Below are 22,574 nucleotides of genomic sequence, written 5' to 3'. Positions count from 1 at the left end.
GTCACGCTTCTGTTCTGTCAGTGATAGTCACCGCAGACGAGTGTGGCGTCGGCGTGGAGAAAGGCCAAATCCGGCAGTAACTGTGGAGCGCCCTAGGCATCATGGTTTGGGGCGCTATTGCGTATGATTCCACGTCACCTCTAGTGCGTATTCAAGGCACGTTAAATGCCCACCGCTACGTGCAGCATGTGCTGCGGCCGGTGGCACTCCCGTACCTTCAGGGGCTGCCCAATGCTCTGTTTCAGCAGGATAATGCCCGCCCACACACTGCTCGCATCTCCCAACAGGCTCTACGAGGTGTACTCTCCGGATCTCTCACCAATCGAACACGTGTGGGATCTCATTGGACGCCGTTTGCAAACTCTGCCCCAGCATCGTACGGACGACCAACTGTGGCAAATGGTTGACAGAGAATGGAGAACCATCCCTCAGGACACCATCCGCACTCTTATTGACTCTGTACCTCGACGTGTTTCTGCGTGCATCGCCGCTCGCGGTGGTCCTACATCCTACTGAGTCGATGCCGTGCGCATTGTGTAACCTGCATATCGGTTTGCAATAAACATCAATTATTCGTCCGTGCCGTCTCTGTTTTTTCCCCAACTTTCATCCCTTTCGAACCACTCCTTCTTGGTGTTGCATTTGCTCTGTCAGTCAGTGTATAAAATATTTTCTCTCAAAACTGAATTTGATTCGCTGTGGTTGTGAACATCCAATATACTAGTGCGTCTTGCAAAGACTAATTCACTGACGTGTCATGCAGACGGCAGGAATTTCATGTAACCATTATACGTACACAAAGTGTTTAATAAATCCTTAATAATACTATAATTCGATAATTTAGCTTAAACCTCTTTTGCTCAGCTCATCTTATGTCAAGCAAATCTTTACAACGGAAAGTTTAGTTATGAGTCCTTTCTGGACTATTTCAGTGAAACTAGAGCCGAAAACGCAAAATGTATAATTCATTTTCACTATAAAAGGGACATTCTAATTACGCCCAAAGCTAGCAAAGCTTTAGGGCAATCGAATCATTCATCCGACATTAAATTTTAAACCACAGATTCTCGAAATGATACCTCTAATTAGGTTCTAGTGATATTCTGGAATGGTGTCAGCCATGCTAGCGCTACTCCGATAGTCTAGGACAGGGCTATTTAATTAGTTTTCCTTTTCCCAACAGGTCACTTCGAAGTTATAAGAATAACTAGGCCACACTTATTTATTACACATACAGTACATTGCTTACAAGTTTGCGTACGGAGAAATTATCTTACTTTAGGTGGTAATAATTCAAATAATATAGAATAGAATGCTGTTTAATTGCATTTGCCACTGGGCCGAATGGCTCAGACAGTTAAGGCAATGGCTTTCTGAGCTTAAGTTGGCAGGTTAGATTCCGTGGTATTTGAAGGTGGTTCAAATACGTCAGCCTCGTATTGATAGATTTATCGGCATGTAAAAGAACTCCTGCGGAACAAAATTCCTGCATTTCGGTGTCTCCGAAAATCGTAAATGTAGTTAGTGGGATGTAACACTTCTTCTTCTTGTTTCGTATAGGCCAGCTAAGGACCACGACATTCAACTATTGCATTTTGGAATGGGCTTTGATGTTTGCCCAGTAGTTGCGCATCCTCAGGCTGTGTTGCTCCTTCCTCTCCTTTGTCCAAAGGGCGCCAGTCTTCTTTGTTGATAATCTGTCCTGGAACTTCTTATGTTTAAGCATCTTCCTGAGTGCTGTACGATCCTTTAAGATTCCTTCTGTTATTCCCAGTTCCTGTAGATCTTTATTCACTTCCATCAACCATGGTGACTTGGTCTTCCTATTTTGCCAGTAGCTGAGAATCCGGTTGGTCAACCTGGTAGGATGCATCCTGTAGACGTGCCCATAGAATGCTAGGCGTCTCTTCCTTGCTACATTCGTTATTCTTTCACAGTACTTGTAGAGCTCTTGGTTAGGCCGTCTTTTATAACTGTCCCCTTCCTTGACTGGTCCCAGTATCTTCCTCATTATCTTTCTTTCCTGGATTTCAAGTTTTTCCATGAGTCCCTTCCTGTTGAATGTTAGACATTCTGAAGCATATAAGGCTTCAGGGCGGATGACTGTCTGGTAGTGCTTCATCTTAGTATTACGAGAGAGACACTTTTTATTATACGTATTCTTGGTCAGTTGGTAGGCCATTTCAAGCCTGTTAACTCGAGTTGACAAAGCTGTTCCTTCAGAGAGATTGGATTCCAACCATTCTCCCAAGTACTTAAACCTATTGGTTTTCCTGATCTCTCCCTGTTCCAGATGCAACGTACAAGGAGATTCACCGATGTTCGTGATGAATTGTGTTTTTTCGAGAGACACATGTAGCCCAACCTTTGCTGCTTGTTGTCTGAGAACATTTAGTTGTTTCACTGAAGTTTCTATTGAATTAGATATCAGGGCCAGATCATGTAACACTATTATTATTATTATTATTATTATTATTATTATTATTATTATTATTATTATTATTATTATTATTATTATTATTAATAATAATATTATTATTATTATTATTATTATTATTATTATTATTCCTTCCTTCCTTCCTTAATCCGTTTACTCTCCAGGGTTGGATTTCTCTGCACTCAGAGAACGACTCCACCTCTACAGCCTCAAGGACAGTGTCCTAGAGCGTCAGACTTTGAGTCGGGGGTATACACATGGGGAGTAGGGCCACGACCTCCCCCAGGCAGACTCACTTGCTATCCTGAACAGGGGCCTTTTTCTGGGGTGGGGGTGGGGGGCGGAGATTGGAAGGGATAGACAAGGAAGTGGGAAGGAAGCGCCCCTGGCCTTAAGTTAGGTACCATCCCGGCATTTGCCTGAAGGAGAAGTGGGAAGCCACGGAAAACGACTTCCAGGGTGGCTGAGGTGGGAATCGAAACCACCTCTACTCATTTGACCTCTCGAGGCTTAGTGAACCCCGTTCCAGCCCTCATACCACTTTCCAAATTTCGTGGCAGAGCCGGGAGTCGAACCCTGGCCTCCGGGGGTGGCAGCTAATCACACTAACCACTATAACACAGAGGCGGACCCTCATTTTTCTAATTAACATTTTCAATTTCTTTTCTTTCTTTTGAGACTGTGCATGTTCAAAGTTTTCTCCATTTTCATCGTCTGATATGAAAAACGATAATATTATCAGCCAAAATGGGGACTACCGAACTATAATAGGAGTATAATGTGTTCAAAGATCTTCCTATAATAAAATAGGAAATATTCCCATCTTTTGCATCTGAGCAGTATTAATGGCACTGCTAGCCCATTTCAATAAGATATTACTTGGCTCAAGTGTGTCGACATCCCTGGATTGTGGTACCTTCCTTTTCTGCAAACGATTATTATTTAGAATGTCATCCAAACGGAACAATAAAGCCTATCTGTCACTATCTTAATTTAAGTTCTTCCGGGCTGAGTGGCTCAGACGGTTGAGGCGCTGGCCTTCTGGAACCAACTTGGCAGGTTCGATTCTGGCTCAGCCCGGTAATATTTGAAGGTGCACAAATACGTCAACCTCGTGTCGGTAGATTTACTGAGTCGTAAAAGAGCTCGCGCGGGACTAAATTCCGGCACATTCCATCTCCAAAAACCGTAAAAGTATTTATTGGGACGTAAAGCAATTATTATTATTATTATTATTATTATTATTATTATTATTATTATTATTATTATTATTATTATTATTATTATTATTATTATTATTATTATTATTAATAAGGCGCTGATGGCTTTAAGTAGCTTGGGTAGGCAGGGAATACGTTCGGGAAGGGATTCTCTGTCTCTGCCCGGATAAGTATGTATTATTCACTTGGCCAAGGCTTAAGTGCTCCGTACAAATAACGCTATGAACACCAGGTATCGAGTTATTCCTCTTTACTGCCTTCGTCCACAGCGCCCGATGGTCTAGGTTTTGAGGTAATCTACATCAATCCACATTTTAAAACACTGACGTTCTCTCCATGAAAAAAGAAACAAACATGCGCGTCTACGTTTGATACGTACTAGACTACGAGAAGGAAAACTTACTGATGAGAAGCAATGCCGGGTTTCCTGTTCCTATCACTTCTATTGCTGCAACCATACACGCGAAGTCTTATGGTAAACAACAGTTTCATTAGGCAACTTGTCACAGGTTAATTATGGGTGAGTACAAACTTAGGACTAGCAACTAGCTCGCACTACTCCCCAGTCAGTCGTGGTGCCGAACAATATGGCTGCCGCTTTCAAGGGATGGTCCCGTTTGGCCTGGCTAAGGGCCACTCCATTACTCTTCTCACCTCCCTGGTTAGGTACCATCCCGGCATTTGCCTGGAGAAGAAGTGGGACACGACGGAAAACCACTTCGAGGATGACTGAAGTTGATCTCTCGATGCTGAGTGGATCCCGTTCCAGCGCTCGTACCACTTTTCAAATTTCGTTGCAGAGCCGGAAACCAAACCCGGGCCTCCGGGGGTGGCAGCTAATAACGCTAACCATTACACCACAGAGGCGAACATTACTATATTTTTTTGCTATTGGCTTTACGTCGCACCGACACAGGTAAGTCTTATGGCCACGATGGGACAGGAAAGGACTAGGAATGGGAAAGAAGCGGCCGTGATCTTAATTCAGGTACAGCCCCAACATTTGCCTGGTGTGAAAATAGGAAACCACGGAAAAACCAACTTCAGGGCTGCCGACAGTGGGGTTCGAATTCACTATCTCCCGAATACTGGATACTGGCCGCACTTAAGTGACTACAGCTATCGAGCTCGGTAACATTACTATTATTATAATACATACATACATACATACATACATACATACATACATACATACATACATACATACATACATACATACATACATACACACATACATACATACTGTACTGCACACACCGCCTTCACGTAGAGTCTCCGATGATAAATCTACAGGGTCGTTATCAGGATTAAGATCAAGTGGGCATCAAAATATATAAATAACTTAGCGGCATAAAGGGTAGGAGAATACGGGTGTCATAATCACGATCGAATGAGAACAATCTTTTAAATAAAAAATCAAAGGGGTTTATTATAATCCTGATGATAATGAAAAATGACTCAAATATACGTAGGTCGAGTCATAAGTCATGGCAACTAATTTTTTTCTCGTGAACAGGAGACAACACGAAAAATCTAAGATATGTATTTGGAAACGTGCAATATGTACTTGCGTATGATGCCACTAGATGGTGTATGTAAACAACAGTGTGGGTCTAAGCATGCACCCAAGTTCAGTGTGTGAGTGAGAGCGTCACAAAGTGGAAGTCAACAAGCAGGAGCAACGATAGTATATTAAAATAGCAGTTCTCCGCGGCAGAAATGCACGCCAATGCCATGCAGAGCTGCGGGAAGCATTAGGTGTGCATGCCATGCCCTATAGAACAGTGGCGAGATGGGTGGGGACGTTCAAACGGGGTAGAGTACCTTTTTTTTTTTTGCTAGTTGCTTTACGTCGCTCCGACACAGATAGGTCTTATGGCGACGATGGGACAGGGAAGGGCTAGGAGTGGGAAGGAAGCGGCCGTGGCCTTAATTAAGTTACAGCCCCAGCATTTGCCTGGTGTGAAAATGGGAAACCATGGAAAACCATTTTCAGGGCTGCCGACAGTGGGGTTCGAACCTACTATCTCCCGAATACTGGATACTGGCCGCACTTAAACGACTACAGCTATCGAGCTCGGTGGGTAGAGTATCAACTGCCGATTTGCCCCACCGGTGGCAACGCACAGTGGAAACCTTGGGTGATGATTTCGAAAGTCTGTAACCAGTGGAGACCTGTCCTTTGTACGTAGTCGTGTATATTTGCTGTCTAAACCATAATAAAACAATGTTTACCAATGGCGTATGTTCCGCCACTTTCCTACGAGAATCTCCTGAAGTCAGAATTTGTCTTCAGGTACTATGCATTAGTACATGCCCTATATTTCCAAATGCATATCTTCGATTTTCCCTGTTGTCTCCTGTTAGCGAGAGAAAAAAAGTTGCTATGACTTATGACTCGACCCTCGTACAAGGCGAATACATAATCCATTACCATATATTTACTTCGGATTGTTGAGCATTGTTCATATTTTAGGGGTAAGACCGAGTATAACCATTCAAGAAGAATCTATTTCATGACTTCAGATATACGGCTATTATTATTTTTTTTTTTGCTATTTGCTTTACGTCGCACCGACACGGATAGGTCTTATGGCGACGATGGGATAGGAAAGGCCTAGGAAGTGAAAGGAAGCGGCCGTGCCTTAATTATGGTACAACCTCGGCACTTGCCTGGTGTGAAAATGGGAAACCACGGAATACCATATTCAGGGCTGTCGACAGTGGGGCTCGAGCCCACTTTCTCCCGATTACTGGATACTGGCCGCACTTAAGCGACTGCAGCTATCGAGCTTTGTCAGGTGTACGGAATATTAAGTATTAATCACTGAAGCTACTCCCAATTTCTTACTGGGCAAACCAAATTATAATACTCAAATATAACATATCTGAGTGACACCTAATCTAACATAAATCGATTTCCCACTGGAATAACCTCAGATAATATAAAATAAACAAACACAAACTTCAGATGCCTTGGGTTCAAATTGAACCCGAACTAGTATATTTACGAACCCGCCGTACCAATGGTACACACCATTGTCGACGCTGAATGGTATCGCAAAACAATTAAACATATGAACACTGAAGAGAAATACAAAAATTTTGTACGCAACACAGGTGAAACATTAATCACCAGTCCAAGCGTTGTGATACTACCAGTCACACACCCAGAGCCAAACCCGGGATCTACGATGTTTGCAGAGGACCTGAAATCCCTACTAACGATTTTATACACATGCAAACAAGGAAGAAAAATAAAATCGGGTCACTGATTTCTGACATCTAAGTCGGCTGAGGAAATGAATCAATTAGCACTCCACACAGGAACAAAGATTAGAAACCTTTCAAAAAGGATCACAATTTCACGGTGCGGGGTCGAAGACACAAAAATACGAGAGGCTCACTCGTAAATAGAAGTCCCCAGATCTGCTCACCTTCTCGGCCGCAGGCGAGGCAATGGCACATAACTTTGTGCTGTCGGGGAAGAACAATTTCGTCCCTTTAAAATATCACTTAAACACATCTATTCGCTACATAGAATAATTACCCTCATTACAGCGAGGTGATTCATAATTTATTTCTTACTTAATTCATAATCCTTCACATGTGTACGTCCACAATCTGACTTCGAAAAATTCACACCGTGTGTCCCGACTTCAAATACATTCTATCATCGTGGCCTGACGCATTTTTCATTAGACTATTTCCTTTCCTTCGCACACAATCTTTCACACAGCTAATAGTAACCCAGCATACACAGAAATCTAAATAACGAAACACCGGCTTCTATTATTATTATTATTATTATTATTATTATTATTATTATTACTATTATTACTATTATTGTTACCGTTTTTGTTTTGTGGTAGGTAGAGATGAAAGAAGGTGCGGGTGTGAACGGGTCTCAAACTACGAAAAAGTTAATGTAAAATTTAACAAGGTTATATTCTCTTTCCAAAATTCAGAAATAACACGAAAGACAGGTACAGAGTAGCAAGGCAATAAAAGTACAATTACAATATTTACAGGATTTGGGCTTCGAGCCCCAACCTCACAATTCTTGAGCAATTAGCCCAGTTTTACCCCAACACAAGTTTCAACAGAGGGGCAGAAAACCCCATTCATGCCCAGGAGCACTTGCTCCAAATTACACAGTCAGGCCTCCTTGAGGCGCGCAGAAAACAAAATTTTCAAGAAAGAGCAACTTGCTCTCAAAATTTAAGCCTGTCAAAGGCCACACCTAATTCCACCTTCAAGCTGTCCTCTAAGGACATATACACAGGGGTAAAATACCCAACCTACTGAGGTCTATTAAGTGAGAAAAAGGTTAATTACATGACCTCTAAAATAACAATTTCAGAGGAGGCGATCTGCACTCCTAATGCATTTGTTTTAAAACCTAATCTGGCTCTAGGCCACTAATGCAAGGGCTAATCCCATACTACAGAGGTGACTTTAGAAAAGAACAATTTACTTTACATTAAGGAAGAATCGGTTGTGAGAAATAAGTTCACCTCAAAACCATATGAGTGGGAGCTCGAGAGGGTTAAGCACTCTCTATCCCAATATGTAGCTTTAAAAGATAATAGATGCTAAGAGTAGTTACATTTTAGGAAAAGGTTACATGGTGGAATCGCTTCGGACCCGCTCCGAGAGTTAAACTGCTGAGCTAGCAAGAAAAGAAGTTATTAAATGGCCATTACCTGGTTGTTGAACTGCTGCCCGAAGAAAGAGGCGCTTCCCGCCCCCTGCTATGTACTTTACACACTGAAAGATGGCATTGAAGTGGCGCAGAGACCCTAAAATCAGCAGTTTATATACTCTCGCAGAAAGTTCGAGGCGTTTCAGGAAGGAAAACACCCGCCCACAATCATTTTATTGGTGGATAAAGAAAACCCCTACACAAGATGAAGAAGAAACACATTATTGGTGGAAAATTAATTCGAGAAATTCAGGATTGGCTAAATTCAAAACAAGGGGAAAGAAAGGGGTATACAGCCAACTTAAACAATAACAGAAAGAAATTTAACAAGAAACAAACTTTTGAAATAAAAAATTCTCCAAAAAACAGTTCTTTCACTTCGCACTAGTGTGCACCATTGTAGTTTTTCAGTAGTGTCCTCTAGAAGAGAAAGTTCACACTTCTTACTACAGGTAAAACAAAAATACATCAAAAATGGCCCAGTTCAAAAACTCCAAAATTTCCAAGTAGTGACATCTTCTGAGAAACTTGAAAATTAATACCGTAGATAAAGTTCAGACTTCCTCCAGCAGAGGAGTTTCAACTGGCGCAAATTTTAAATAAGCGGCATGGAGGTGTACCGCCCGGTACAGACCTCCCCCCCCCCCAAAAGTTCCTCTAAGGGGTAACACAGAAGAACATAAACTTTTGTTTGAAAACAAGGTCCAAGTTATGATGTTGAGATGGAGATTAATTGCAGAAGCATTTATAAAATTGTTGAAATTTGATTTGATCCAGTTTCAAAATTTCTCGTAGTAACTGCTGAAGTAATGTCTTTATGTTTGTAGAAGTTGAATTCAGAAGGAAAACTTTAGTTTTTAAAGTTGAGGAAAATTTTTTCTAAGTCCCCCAGGGATTGCAGTAAAATCCAAGAAAAGGTAGTAATGTTGAACTGGAATGTCCATATAGCTGGCTATGTACTTCCAACGTTGATCAGTTTGACGGCCAGACCAGCCGCCGCTGCTTGAGTTCAGAGGAGGCCGCCCGGACCCCTCAAGTACCCTGAGATACCGCACGCCCGCACAATGAGAGGGGTAGTGGTGTTGAAGCACGCCGCGCCCGCGGCGAACATGCAGGTCGCGGGCCAGTTACAGTTGTGCGCCACACATCAGCCTTGGCCGGGAGAAGGGCTCCGGCTCGCCGTACACAGGTTGGCCTCACTGGAGAAGGGCGGGCCCGTACCCTGCCTCAGGAGCCGTACGGCGCCGCGCTGCTGCGGGGGCTCTGAAACATTAAAGCTCGGCGGCAGAATTTTGTTGGACCATCGTCTTTTTGAGGGCACAGGCTTGTGGAAAGGTTGAGGGGCCAGCGGCGTGCAGATATCCATTTCGTGTACAAGCCACTGTGTGTAGTGGAGCAGGAGACGGGAGCATGGTAATGGCCGTGGCAACGACAGGATGGCAGCTTAACGGTTCGGGGCAGGTTTTACAAAAATGCTTACATATAAAACAAAATATTATAGAAGGGGCAGAATGCCTTAAAAGTGAAAACTCAAAAAAAATATATATATATAACCTTCATATTCCTTTCAGGATTATATGAAGCAAGTTAGCACAGAAATTATACAGGTTTCACCTGGGACAGGTGAACCCTAAATATCCTCTCGGTGGCTGGATTACTTAATAACAACGTAACCGGCGTAAGGAAATCGAGAATTATGCACGGCCCATGAAATCTGGGGGCAAGCTTGCCCGCGGGAACAAAATTCTTGACCATCACTTGGTCGCCTACCTTCAAATTGGTGGGTCTCCGTCCACGATCATATCTTTCCCTAACTTTTTCATGAGACACTTTAAGATTGGCTTTAGCCTTCTTCCAAAGATCTTTAATGTTGTCTGGGTCTATTGTCTCAGGTAGAATGTCACTCAGAGACCAGAGGTTAGAGAGCGGCGTGTTGGGAACGAACTTAAACATCAAAGAAGCTGGAGTAAACTTGTGAGATTCATGAACCGCCGAATTCAAAGCAAAAGCTAACCAATGCAGGGACGTGTCCCATCTAGAATGATCTTCATGATGATAGGCAATAAGCGCGGACCTGAGATTACGATTAACCCGTTCAGCCAGAGATGGTTGAGGGTAATAAGCAGAAGTTGTTTACATGAGATATGGACAGGTCAAAGCAGAATTTACGAAATAAATTAGATGTGAAAGCCTTAGCATTATCAGATACAATATATTGACATGGACCAAAAGAAGCAAAGATAGAATTTAGACAAGTAATGGTGGACTGAGCGGTAGCCAGCTTAGTCGGAAATAACCAGGAAAATCTTGTAAAACCATCTACGCATACAAAGATGAACTTGTTGGCATTTCCCTTCGACTGGGGGAAGGGTCCTACATAATCAATATACAGGCGTTCCATGGGGCGCGACGCTTGATGAGAAGACAAAAGGCCTACCTTGGTGGACATGGTTGGTTTACTAAGCAGACAGGATTTACAAGCCTTTACTAGTTCACGGATTTCACCGTCCATACCCTTCCAGATGAACATTTCACGAATCTTCTCACGAGTTTTAAAGATGCCTAGATGCCCTCCTAATGGGGTCTCATGATAATACTTGAAGATCATAGGTACAAGAACAGCTGGAAGGACAACTTTCATCATCTTATCCGGATCTTCACGTTGGTATTTCTCTATATCCCTAAAGAGCATGGGAGCATCTGTTAAGATGGCATTAACATCAGATAGCATGGACTCGGGAGGTGAAGAATTATCGACCGGATCATGGGTCTCGACCTCGTTGGAAAACATACGGCTGAGTCCATCAGCAACAACATTTTCGGTACCTCTGATATGCCTGACATCGAATTGGTAGGCAGAAATACGGATGGCCCAACGGGCTATACGACCAGTACGACGCGGCCTACCTAAGACCCAGCTTAAGGCTTGATTATCTGTCTCCAGGTCGAATTTGACATGTTCCAGATAGAGACGGAACTTTTCTAAGGCAAATAAGACTGCCAAACCTTCGAGCTCATAGATGGAATACTTGGCTTCCTGAGCCGATAGAGTCCTAGATGCATAGGCGATGGGTCGCCTCCCTAATTCAGTCTCTTGAAGGAGGACTGCAGCTACTGCTGACGACGACGCGTCAGTTTGGACGATGAATTTCTTCGAGAAATCAGGCATAGCAAGTACAGGGGCATTACAGAGAGCTAATTTAAGATCTTCAAACGCGGCTTGTTGAGAAGGTCCCCACTCAAATTTGATGCCTTTCCTACGAAGAAGGTTCAAGGGCGCCGCTCTATTAGCGAAGTTAGGAATAAACTTCCTGAAGAAATTCACCATACCTATGAACCTGGCGATACCTTTAATGTCCTTAGGAGGTTTAAAATCACGGATGGCCTGTGTTCTAGAATGATCGACGGCAACACCATCAGGTGACACAATATGCCCTAGGAATGACATAGAGGGCTTAGCAAAGGCAACCTTGGACAACTTGACAGTTAACCCAGCCTTACGAAGGCGATTGAGAACTTCTCGCAGATGATCTAGATGTTCTTCAAAGGTCTCCGAAAATATGACGACATCATCCAAGTAGTGATACAAGTACTCAAATTTGATGTCAGAGAAGACCCTATCTAGCAGCCTAGTGACTACAGCTGCTCCCGTGGGGAGCCCGAAAGGCACGCGGTTGTATTCATACAAATTCCAATCCGTGGCAAACGCTGTAAGATGTTTAGACTCTTCCGCTAGGGGAATTTGATTGTAGGCCTGATTAAGGTCCAAGATAGTAAAGAACTTGGCCTTACGAAACCATGAAAAACAAGAATGAAGGTCAGGAAGGGGCACATATTGTAATACCACCTTCCGATTGAGAGCCCTATAATCAATGACAGGCCTGAAGCCACCTTGGGGTTTCGGGACTAGGAAAATAGGTGAAGAATACGCCGACTTAGAGGGCATAATAATACCATCCTTCAACATCTGATCGATGATTTCTTTCAGAGCCTTCATTTTTGGTGGAGATAGCCTATAAGGTGGAAAACGGACAGGAATCGAATCCGTGACCTCAATTTTGTATTCAATAAGGTCAGTAACACCAAGAGTATCAGAGAACACCTCTGGAAACGACTGACACAACTTACGAATACCATCAGCCTGCTCCTCAGGTAGATGTCTAAGGTCTAACAAATCTCATCCTGGGTAGGCGAAATAGATGAACATGATGCAGAATTACATTTTAACAAGGGGATTTTACAATTGGAAGCAAATTTGAAAGTGCACGACCTACTCTGAAGATCGAGCACAAGACCAGTGTAAGAAATGAAGTCAGCTCCCAATATAATGGGGCAAGACAAGTGCTTGGCCACAAACAATTTGATTTTACACGTAAATTTAAAAATACGAATTTTGACCTGTAAAGAACCTAGAATTTCTAATGGAGATGAATTAGCCGAAACATATTGGATCGAAGAGGAACAATAGTCAGGAAGTTTACAAACAGATTTCAATTTTGAATACCATTGATCCGAAATAATTGAACAAATACTGCCTGAATCTAATAAAGCTGTTATTGGTTCATTATTTATCTCAATTTTAAGAAAAGGAACCTGTGCGGGGGTATCCGCCGCAATCCTAAGACATTCTTTGGGGCATTCAAAAGATAAATTTGAAGATTGAACGTTCCCTGAATTTTCGACCTGTTTACCAGGGGCTGAGCCTCGGAAAGGTGGATTAGTCGACTCAGCCGAAGCCACTAGTCACTTTTTATTATTGGCATTGGTGGAATTTGCACCAGAGGTTGAGCAGGAGGGGGTGCTATTTGTATTTGGGCAATTCTTGGCGATATGTGAGAAAGCCCCACATTTAAAACAGCCTTGTGATGAACCAGCTCCATTCCTTGTCCCACTAGACTTGATCAGTGGACACTTATTGCGAAGATGGTCAGGCGACCCGCAAGCATAACATTTACGGGGTGAGACTGGTCGGCGAGGTGGAGGCCGAAGATTACTAAAAGAAGGAGGGGGTTCTTTCGCGACACGCAAAGAATCGGCGTATCTAACTTCTTCCGCTGAGACGGCCAATGCTTCAAGTTCAAAGAAAGTTTGCGGGCACGCCGCGAAACACAAATATGACCTATAGGATGGTGAAATGCCTTCCACAATAGCTTGTACAATCTGATCAGGGAAGTGAAGAGCAAACACCCTAGTATAGAACTTAGTATCTTGGATGAAATCTGCCAAGTTTTCATCCAAGCGCTGTACCCGATAATAGTACTTCTGAATAAGGGAGGACCTTGCCCTAGCCGGGATGAAGTTAGCTAGCAAGTGGGCGTGGAAGTCTTCAATCGATGATTGCTCGGCAAATGCTCTAACTATTTTGTCTGAGAGAATACCTATTGCATAGGGATAGATGATTTGCAAAATCTGACATGGGGAAAGAGAAAAACAAGGGCATGATCCTGAAATTCAACTAAAAACCTTAAGAAAGAAATAACTTCACTGGTAGTGTTAACAGAAAACTTCGAGATACCTCTGAGCAACATTGCCAATGGATGAGGCAAGCTGCTGAACCCAGGTGACATAGTCGATAAAGGTTTAAGTGGCAAGGACGTTAATTCAGAACGTACATTATTCAATGAGTTACGGCGTTCAGACTCGTTGTCCAATGGGGCAGAGGTTGTTTGAGCCGCAACGGTTTTCCTATTGACGTCTCCCTTAGGAGGCTCTTCCTCGCTACCTACATTCACCGTGACGGGTTGATCAGTTTTGGGAGGAACTTCCCCAGTTAACAATTGGGTGACCTTACTAGATAATTCAGAAAGACTATCGAGAACCATACTAGCTTCCTTCCTCTGAACGTCATTCAACTTTAGAGACAACAGATCGTTAACTCTATTTGAAAAATGAAATAGCCTGGCTTGCACACGTTTAATTTGATTAGGAGAAGGATCATTTTCTTCAAAAAAAACTAACTACAGATGCTAGCTCAGTAGTATTATCAGTGATCGTGGAAAGAGAGTCGTCAATTTCTTTATCTCCCAAAGTGGGGATGGAAATGGGCAAATCAAGTGACTCTCTAAGCTTGTTTGTGTCTACCGCAACCGTGCCTTCAGATTGCACATTTCTAATAGTCAATTCATAGATCAACTCCTCCTTGCGCAAATAGTTAAGATGGAGAACATCGCGAGGGCCGGGCATGATGACAGAACAATTTTGAAACAGAAAAAAAATAAAAAAATTCCAGCAACAGAGAAAATTGTTAGAGTTCGGGTCAAAGCAATGCTTAGCCGTCAAAAGGGGCTAAATTGATACCCATTCAACCACGCTCTGCTACCACTTGTTACCGTTTTTGTTTTGTGGTAGGTAGAGGTGAAAGAAGGTGCGGGTGTGAACTGGTCTCAAACTACGAAATTAAAGTTAATGTAAAATTTAACAAGGTTATATTCTCTTTCCAAAATTCAGAAATAACACGAAAGACAGGTACAGAGTAGCAAGGCAATAAAAGTACAATTACAATATTTACAGGATTTGGGCTTCGAGCCCCAACCTCACAATTCTTGAGCAATTAGCCCAGTTTTACCCCAACACAAGTTTCAACAGAGGGGCAGAAAACCCCATTCATGCCCAGGAGCACTTGCTCCAAATTACACAGTCAGGCCTCCTTGAGGCGCGCAGAAAACAAAATTTTCAAGAAAGAGCAACTTGCTCTCAAAATTTAAGCCTGTCAAAGGCCACACCTAATTCCACCTTCAAGCTGTCCTCTAAGGACATATACACAGGGGTAAAATACCCAACCTACTGAGGTCTATTAAGTGAGAAAAAGGTTAATTACATGACCTCTAAAATAACAATTTCAGAGGAGGCGATCTGCACTCCTAATGCATTTGTTTTAAAACCTAATCTGGCTCTAGGCCACTAATGCAAGGGCTAATCCCATACTACAGAGGTGACTTTAGAAAAGAACAATTTACTTTACATTAAGGAAGAATCGGTTGTGAGAAATAAGTTCACCTCAAAACCATATGAGTGGGAGCTCGAGAGGGTTAAGCACTCTCTATCCCAATATGTAGCTTTAAAAGATAATAGATGCTAAGAGTAGTTACATTTTAGGAAAAGGTTACATGGTGGAATCGCTTCGGACCCGCTCCGAGAGTTAAACTGCTGAGCTAGCAAGAAAAGAAGTTATTAAATGGCCATTACCTGGTTGTTGAACTGCTGCCCGAAGAAAGAGGCGCTTCCCGCCCCCTGCTATGTACTTTACACACTGAAAGATGGCATTGAAGTGGCGCAGAGACCCTAAAATCAGCAGTTTATATACTCTCGCAGAAAGTTCGAGGCGTTTCAGGAAGGAAAACACCCGCCCACAATCATTTTATTGGTGGATAAAGAAAACCCCTACACAAGATGAAGAAGAAACACATTATTGGTGGAAAATTAATTCGAGAAATTCAGGATTGGCTAAATTCAAAACAAGGGGAAAGAAAGGGGTATACAGCCAACTTAAACAATAACAGAAAGAAATTTAACAAGAAACAAACTTTTGAAATAAAAATTTCTCCAAAAAACAGTCCTTTCACTTCGCACTAGTGTGCACCATTGTAGTTTTTCAGTAGTGTCCTCTAGAAGAGAAAGTTCACACTTCTTACTACAGGTAAAACAAAAATACATCAAAAATGGCCCAGTTCAAAAACTCCAAAATTTCCAAGTAGTGACATCTTCTGAGAAACTTGAAAATTAATACCGTAGATAAAGTTCAGACTTCCTCCAGCAGAGGAGTTTCAACTGGCGCAAATTTTAAATAAGCGGCATGGAGGTGTACCGCCCGGTACAGTTATTATTATTATTATTATTATTATTATTATTATTATTATTATTATTATTATTATTATTATTCTTTTAAAATGGGCCTAATCTCTGCCTGATGGACCTACGTGACTTACATAGTCACTAATTCGTTACTTTGCACTAATTTCATGACGAACAGAAACACACACGTTAATTATAAACAAGCACAATTGTAACTTCACAAAATTGAAAGTGTAAAAAGGGTCTTACAGGCAGCTTATGACACTGTTTGGAGAGAGGGTGTTATTTACAAACTACTTCAGGTTATCCCTTGTAAGACATTGGCTCGTCTTGTAAGCAACATGTTGAAAGATAGAAGATTCCAGGTCATCACTGTCAGTGAAATCAGCAAGCCAAGTAAATTAAACAATGGACTTCCTCAAAAATCAGTCCTTGCCTCATTCTTGTTCAGCCTGTATATATGAGACTAGTAAGATACCCGTGCTTCGCCACCGCTTTAAAATGAAAGTTATTATTCAAAGTTGTACATTTTGGAGAGTTCACTGTCAACTGAGCCTGTAAAATACGTCCTCAGTTCGTACGTCAAACGATTTTGGGGAAATGATTATTTATTTTATAATCTGCCACTCACTTGAACCCCGTACGGAAGCATTTGAATGTTTAAAACCACATCTAACATCTAGGACGTAAAAGCGACCAACCTGTGAAATTTTATTTTGTACGTCGAACAGTAATGGAGGAATGAGTACTGATTTAAGCGGTGAATGTTTTAAAATATTTGTTAACATCAAGGACATAGAAGACAACCCTTCATTAAAAATGTTACGGGGATACTCGTGGAGCAGAAAGAGGTTAAAAACGGTGCCGGGGTGAATGGGTCTAACCTACATTGCCAAGAATGGGATTAAAACTTTAACAAAGGTGGCCTTCAAACTTAACAATTTTTCATAACAATGAAAGAACAGGTACAATGACAAATTTTAAACAAGACAAGGATAATCCAATATTTAGTGATTTTTTCAACTCCTGGGCTTCAAACAATTTCTGAGCTCCCAGCTCAAATTTACAATTCAAAAAGCGACAACTTTAGTAAAGGGCAGAAATCCACTAATTCAAAGAGCACTTGCTCTTAAATTTGCAATATCTAGCCTCCCAGAGGCACACTTTACAATTACAAAATTTGAGAAAGAGCTAACCTGCTCTCCGTTTCCTTTCAGCTTCCTCGAGGCAATATCAAAAATCGTACACTCAATGGCCTTCCATGACCCAACTTACAATTTGAAACAGGGGTATCTTGTACCCAACCTACAGGGCCTTTGTGGAAAAGAACAGGTTAAGTAAATGGCCCGAAAAACAAACTGAATGGAGGCATATAGGCCTACTTGCACTCCTAAATATGAACACGAAAACAACCTAAGGGGCTCTAGGCCGATGAAACAGGGGCTATTCCCAAACTACGAAGGTGACTCGTACAGAAATTACTTTACCATATTACAGAATGAAAAACAGTTATAAAAACGTAGTCACCTCAAACCAAGATGAAGGGGAGCTCTCTATCTCCGATTTACAGTTAAAGATTTTATGTTTTTACATTAGCCGGAAGAAGTTACATTTTAGAAAAGCTGGTTACATAACGAAAGAGTCAGACCTTTCCCTCGGGTTAAACTGTGGAGGTAGCATGAAAGAAAGAAGTTATATGGCCATTACCTGGTAGATGTTCTGTTGACCGATGAAAGAGGCCGCCCGCCTCCTGCTTTGACACACACACTCAGTAAGATGACGATCAATTGCCCAAGAAACGTGAAAAGCCGCAGTTTATAAACCCTCAGGGAAGGTTCGAGATCATTCAAGACGAATCAGGACACGCCCTCTTAATTTTTATTGGCAGATACAAAGTGAAGAGGAAATACGGGATTGGTTGGAAATTAATTACAAAAATTAGGGATTAGCTAGGTTCAAAACTGGCGGAAAGAAAAGGAAGAATTGCCAACCCAAAAATAAATGAACATCAATCAGTTACAAAAACCTAGAAATACAAAACTTCTTTAAATTATAAGTTCTTACACTTCGCACCAGGGTGCATGATCACAGTTTTTAGTGGTTTCATCTGTGGAAAAATGTCCAAACTTCTTGATGAATGGCAAACAAAATAAGGAGAAATTCACTCAGGTTAGGCAACTGCACAATAACAAAATTACATAATATTTCGGTGGTGATATCTTCTGGTTAAATATCTAACTTGTTGTATTATTGGTATCACTTTTGATTGATAGAGGAGTTATTTTAGGCGCTAATATTGAATGCGCGGCGTAGAGGTGTACCTCCTGGTACAAATAAAATTAATGTTCGTGCCTGAAACGGTTTTGGAAGAATGGATGTTTAGGTTTTGGGAGTTAACCACCATCTAAACTTCTTAGGGGAGAAATGTTTTGAAGTATACGGTATTTTACACCAAGGACATAAAAGAAGACCCTTCTCGTAAAATTACAACCTTGTATGCCAAACGGTCTTGGAGGGATGAATAATTTAGTTTACAGAGCTAACCTCACTTGACACTTTAGCGATGGAACGTTTAAAAATATTTCCTGATTTAAAATATATACCGCTATTTGAAATTTTGTCTTCGTTAAACCGTTTCGGAGGAAGCTATTAATATATTTGTTTTCAGATATTGACCCCCATTTAACTCTCTAAGGGGTTGAATTTGTTTCAAACCTCCCGTTATTTAACATTTTAAATTCGTAATTCAAGCAGTTTCATATAAATGCATATTTTTGTCATCATTTCTCACCCCTCAGTCAACACCCTTAAGGGGTGTATTGTTTAAAGTCCACTTCTTCTTTGTATCACCATAAAAATAATTCAACTCCTTTTAAACCTCCTTTAAGTTGATTACCCCCCCCCCCAAAAAAAAGAATGCGTGTTTCTTTATTTTTAAAGGAGATTCCAAATACCGATTTTCACGTCCATGACATACTTCATGTTTGTGATGTAAGTATCCTCATACAAAGAATTAAACTCATTTTTCAATTAATTTTACCCACCCTTAATTGGATTTTCCGAAAACAAAAAAGCGTGCTTTTTATTTTTAAAGATGATGTCAAATACAAATTTCCATGTCTGCAACATCTTCAGTTTTTGAGATATGAGTATCCTCAAAAAGGTATTCAACCTTTTTCTCACCTTTTTTCACTCCCTTAAGGGGATTTTTCCGAAAACAAAAATTTAGTGTTTCCTTATTTTTAAAGGAGATTCCAAATATCAATTTTCACGTCTGTAACATCTTCAGTATTTGATGTGTAAGTATCCCCACAAAAATAATTCAACTATGTTCACTTCCCTTCACCCACCCCTTAAGTGGATTTTCCGAAAACAAAAACATACCGGTACATGTTTATTTTTTAAGGAGATTCCAAATACAAATTTTCAAGTAACATTTTCAGTTTTTGAGGTATAAGTATCCATATAAAAATAATTAAACCCCTTTTTCAGTCCTTTTACAACCCTCCCCCCCACACTGAAGTGTTTTCTTCCAAAAACAAACAAATACGTGTCTCTTATTTTTAAAAGAGATTAAAATACCAAATTTTCATTTCTGTAACGTGTTAGGTTCTTCATACAGGATACTGTATATATGCTCGTTCTAACAATGTACTCCCTTTAACATTTGCCCTTAAGTGGATATTCGGGAGACAAATTAAGCGTGTTCCTGTACTTTTAGAGGAGTTCCAAATACCCATTTTCACGTCTATAACATGTTACGTTTCTGAGATATACTCATTTTAAAAATTCACCCCCTTTGTCACTCCTGTTTACCACCCCTTAAGTAGATTTTCGAAAAACTTTAAAAAATACGTGTTTATTTATTTTTAAAGGAGATTCCAACTACCAATTTTCATGCGTGTAACATATTCTTGACTCTGCAAACTTGGACAATGAAGACGGCGGATCGCCACAGGATTGAAGCTCTAGCAATGTAGTGCTATAGGAGATTACTGCGAATACCCTGGACAGCACACCGTACTAATGAATCGATCCTGCAACAGGTCGGCATCAGAACAAGACTCTCGACCCTTATCAACAAAAAACAACTCAGATATTTTGGTCATATAGCAAGAAAACAGGGAGCAATGAAAATACTTATCATAGAGGGAAAAGTCGAATGCCAAATACCTAGAGGACGTACATCGTTACGATGCATGGACCAGATCAAGAACTTGACCAGGATGAGCTTACAGCAAGCAAGTCACCATGCCCAAGGCAGAGACTCCTGGAGGAAGATCACCAAAAGGATTGTCGCGTGAAGACACTACACTCTTGCAAAGGGTTGGACTAAAAGAGAGAAAATATTCAATTTTTGAGATATAAGTATCCATATAAAAATAATTTAATCTCTTTTGCAGTCCATTTTACACCCCTTTCCCCTACTGAAGTGTTTTCTTGTGAAAACAAACAAATACGTGTTACTTTTATTTTTAAAAGATTAAAAAACGAATTTTCACTTCTGTAACGTGTTAAGTTTCTTATAGAAACTGTATGTAAGCTCATTATAAAAATCCTCCCCCCTTTAACACTTCCCCTTAAGTGGATTTTCAGAAAACAAATTATGCATGTTTCTTTACTTTAACAGGAAAATCCAAATACCAATTTTCACGTCTGTAACATGTTACGTTTTTGAGATATACTCATTTTAAGAATTTGCCCCATTTGTCACTTTTGTTCACCACCCCTTAAGCAGATTTTCCGAAAAACACAAAAAATACGCGTTTCTTTATTTTTAAAGGAGATTCCAAATACCAATTTTCATGACTGTAACATCTTCAGTTTTTGAGATTTAAGTATACACATAAAGGTATTCAACTCCTTTTTCACCCTTTTTCACCCCCTTAACAGGATTTTCCGAAAACAAAAAATACGTGTTTCTTTATTTTTAAAGGATGTTCCAAATACCAATTTTTTGATGTTTTTAAACTGTTCAGTTTTCGAGATATAGATACATTCATTTTAAAAATTCACCCCCCTTTTCACTCCCTTAGCGACGGAATATCCAAAAATCCTCCGTTGGTGAGCACCTACATTGTAATATAAACGTGTCCACAAAATTTCGTTTCTTTATGTCCAGTAATTTTGGCTCGGCGATGATGATCCGTCAGTCAGTCAAGTCAGTCGGTCGACAAGTTATTTTATACATGTATATGTACAGGACAATTCAAAATGATGGGCCCGATTTCATAAATTTATTCTGTGATATCTAATGAACATATAATACTGTGAGATATGTGCAAAGAAAGGCACTAACCTTAATTTTGGGAGCCGCAAATTTACGAGCAAATTTAGGAGACAAAATTGCGAGCATATTTACAAAATGGTTTATAAATTGAAGACACTTTTTCATTTTATAACCAAGGAAGGAACATTCATTTCCTACACTACACAGAACATTATTGTTCAGGTACACATTAAATAATGAGATTTTACTTTTTAGGAGTGCTTTTTCGAGTGTTCATTTTTTATGTTAGTTTTTTTTTTTTTTTTTTTTTGAAATCTGGCTGATAATTGGTAAGCGCAGTTCGCACAATTTCACTTATCAGTTAGTTCAGATCGATATTTTATGAATTTAAGCCGCACATCGCTGCTGCTGACTGCCGCCGGCCTCGAGATGTTGTTCGTTTCCTTTAATTATATCAATTAATTTTACTCTAAGCTTGGTGTCAAGAGCCGCACAAGACTAACTCAAGAGCCGCATGCGGCTCGCGAGCCTCGATGTGGTCAGCCCGAATATATACTGTAGATTTACTCTGCACAAAATCCAGGAAGTTTGGATATGCTGATGATTGGGCATTTGCTGCTAGAGATCTGTGTTTTGAGAGAACGGAAGAGATCCTGACAAATGAACTCTCTGTTCTGGGAGACTACTTCCGAAAATGGAGACTTCAACCAAGTACAACTTAGACCGAAATTTCTTGTTTCCGCCTGAACAATAAAATGGCAACAAGGGAACTTGCAGTTTACTTTAATAACACCCTGCTTCACCACAACATACATCCCAAATATTTGGGTGTAAGACTGGACAACACTGACATTCAAAGAACATCTACGACCGACTGCTGCCAAAATGAAGACAAGAAACAACATCCTGCGGAAATTATGCGGTACCACTTGAGGTGCCAGTGCAACTACTCTCCGTTGCTCAGCTTTAGGTTTAGTTTATTCTGTCGCTGAGTATTGTGCTCAGGTGTGGATAAACATTCTTCATGTAAGATTAATAGATGTACAACATGATTACAGAAATAATTATGTCAACTCCCACACAATGGCTCCCTATTGTCAGCCATATCCCTCCATCATATTTGCGGCGATACAAAATATTGATAAGAGAGTATCGGAAGATCCAGACCACCAAACAACTACCTCTTCATGA

This window comes from Anabrus simplex, chromosome 1 (genome assembly GCF_040414725.1).
Source record: "Anabrus simplex isolate iqAnaSimp1 chromosome 1, ASM4041472v1, whole genome shotgun sequence".
Taxonomy (NCBI): Eukaryota; Metazoa; Arthropoda; class Insecta; order Orthoptera; family Tettigoniidae; genus Anabrus; species Anabrus simplex.
This window is presented reverse-complemented; position numbering follows the sequence as displayed.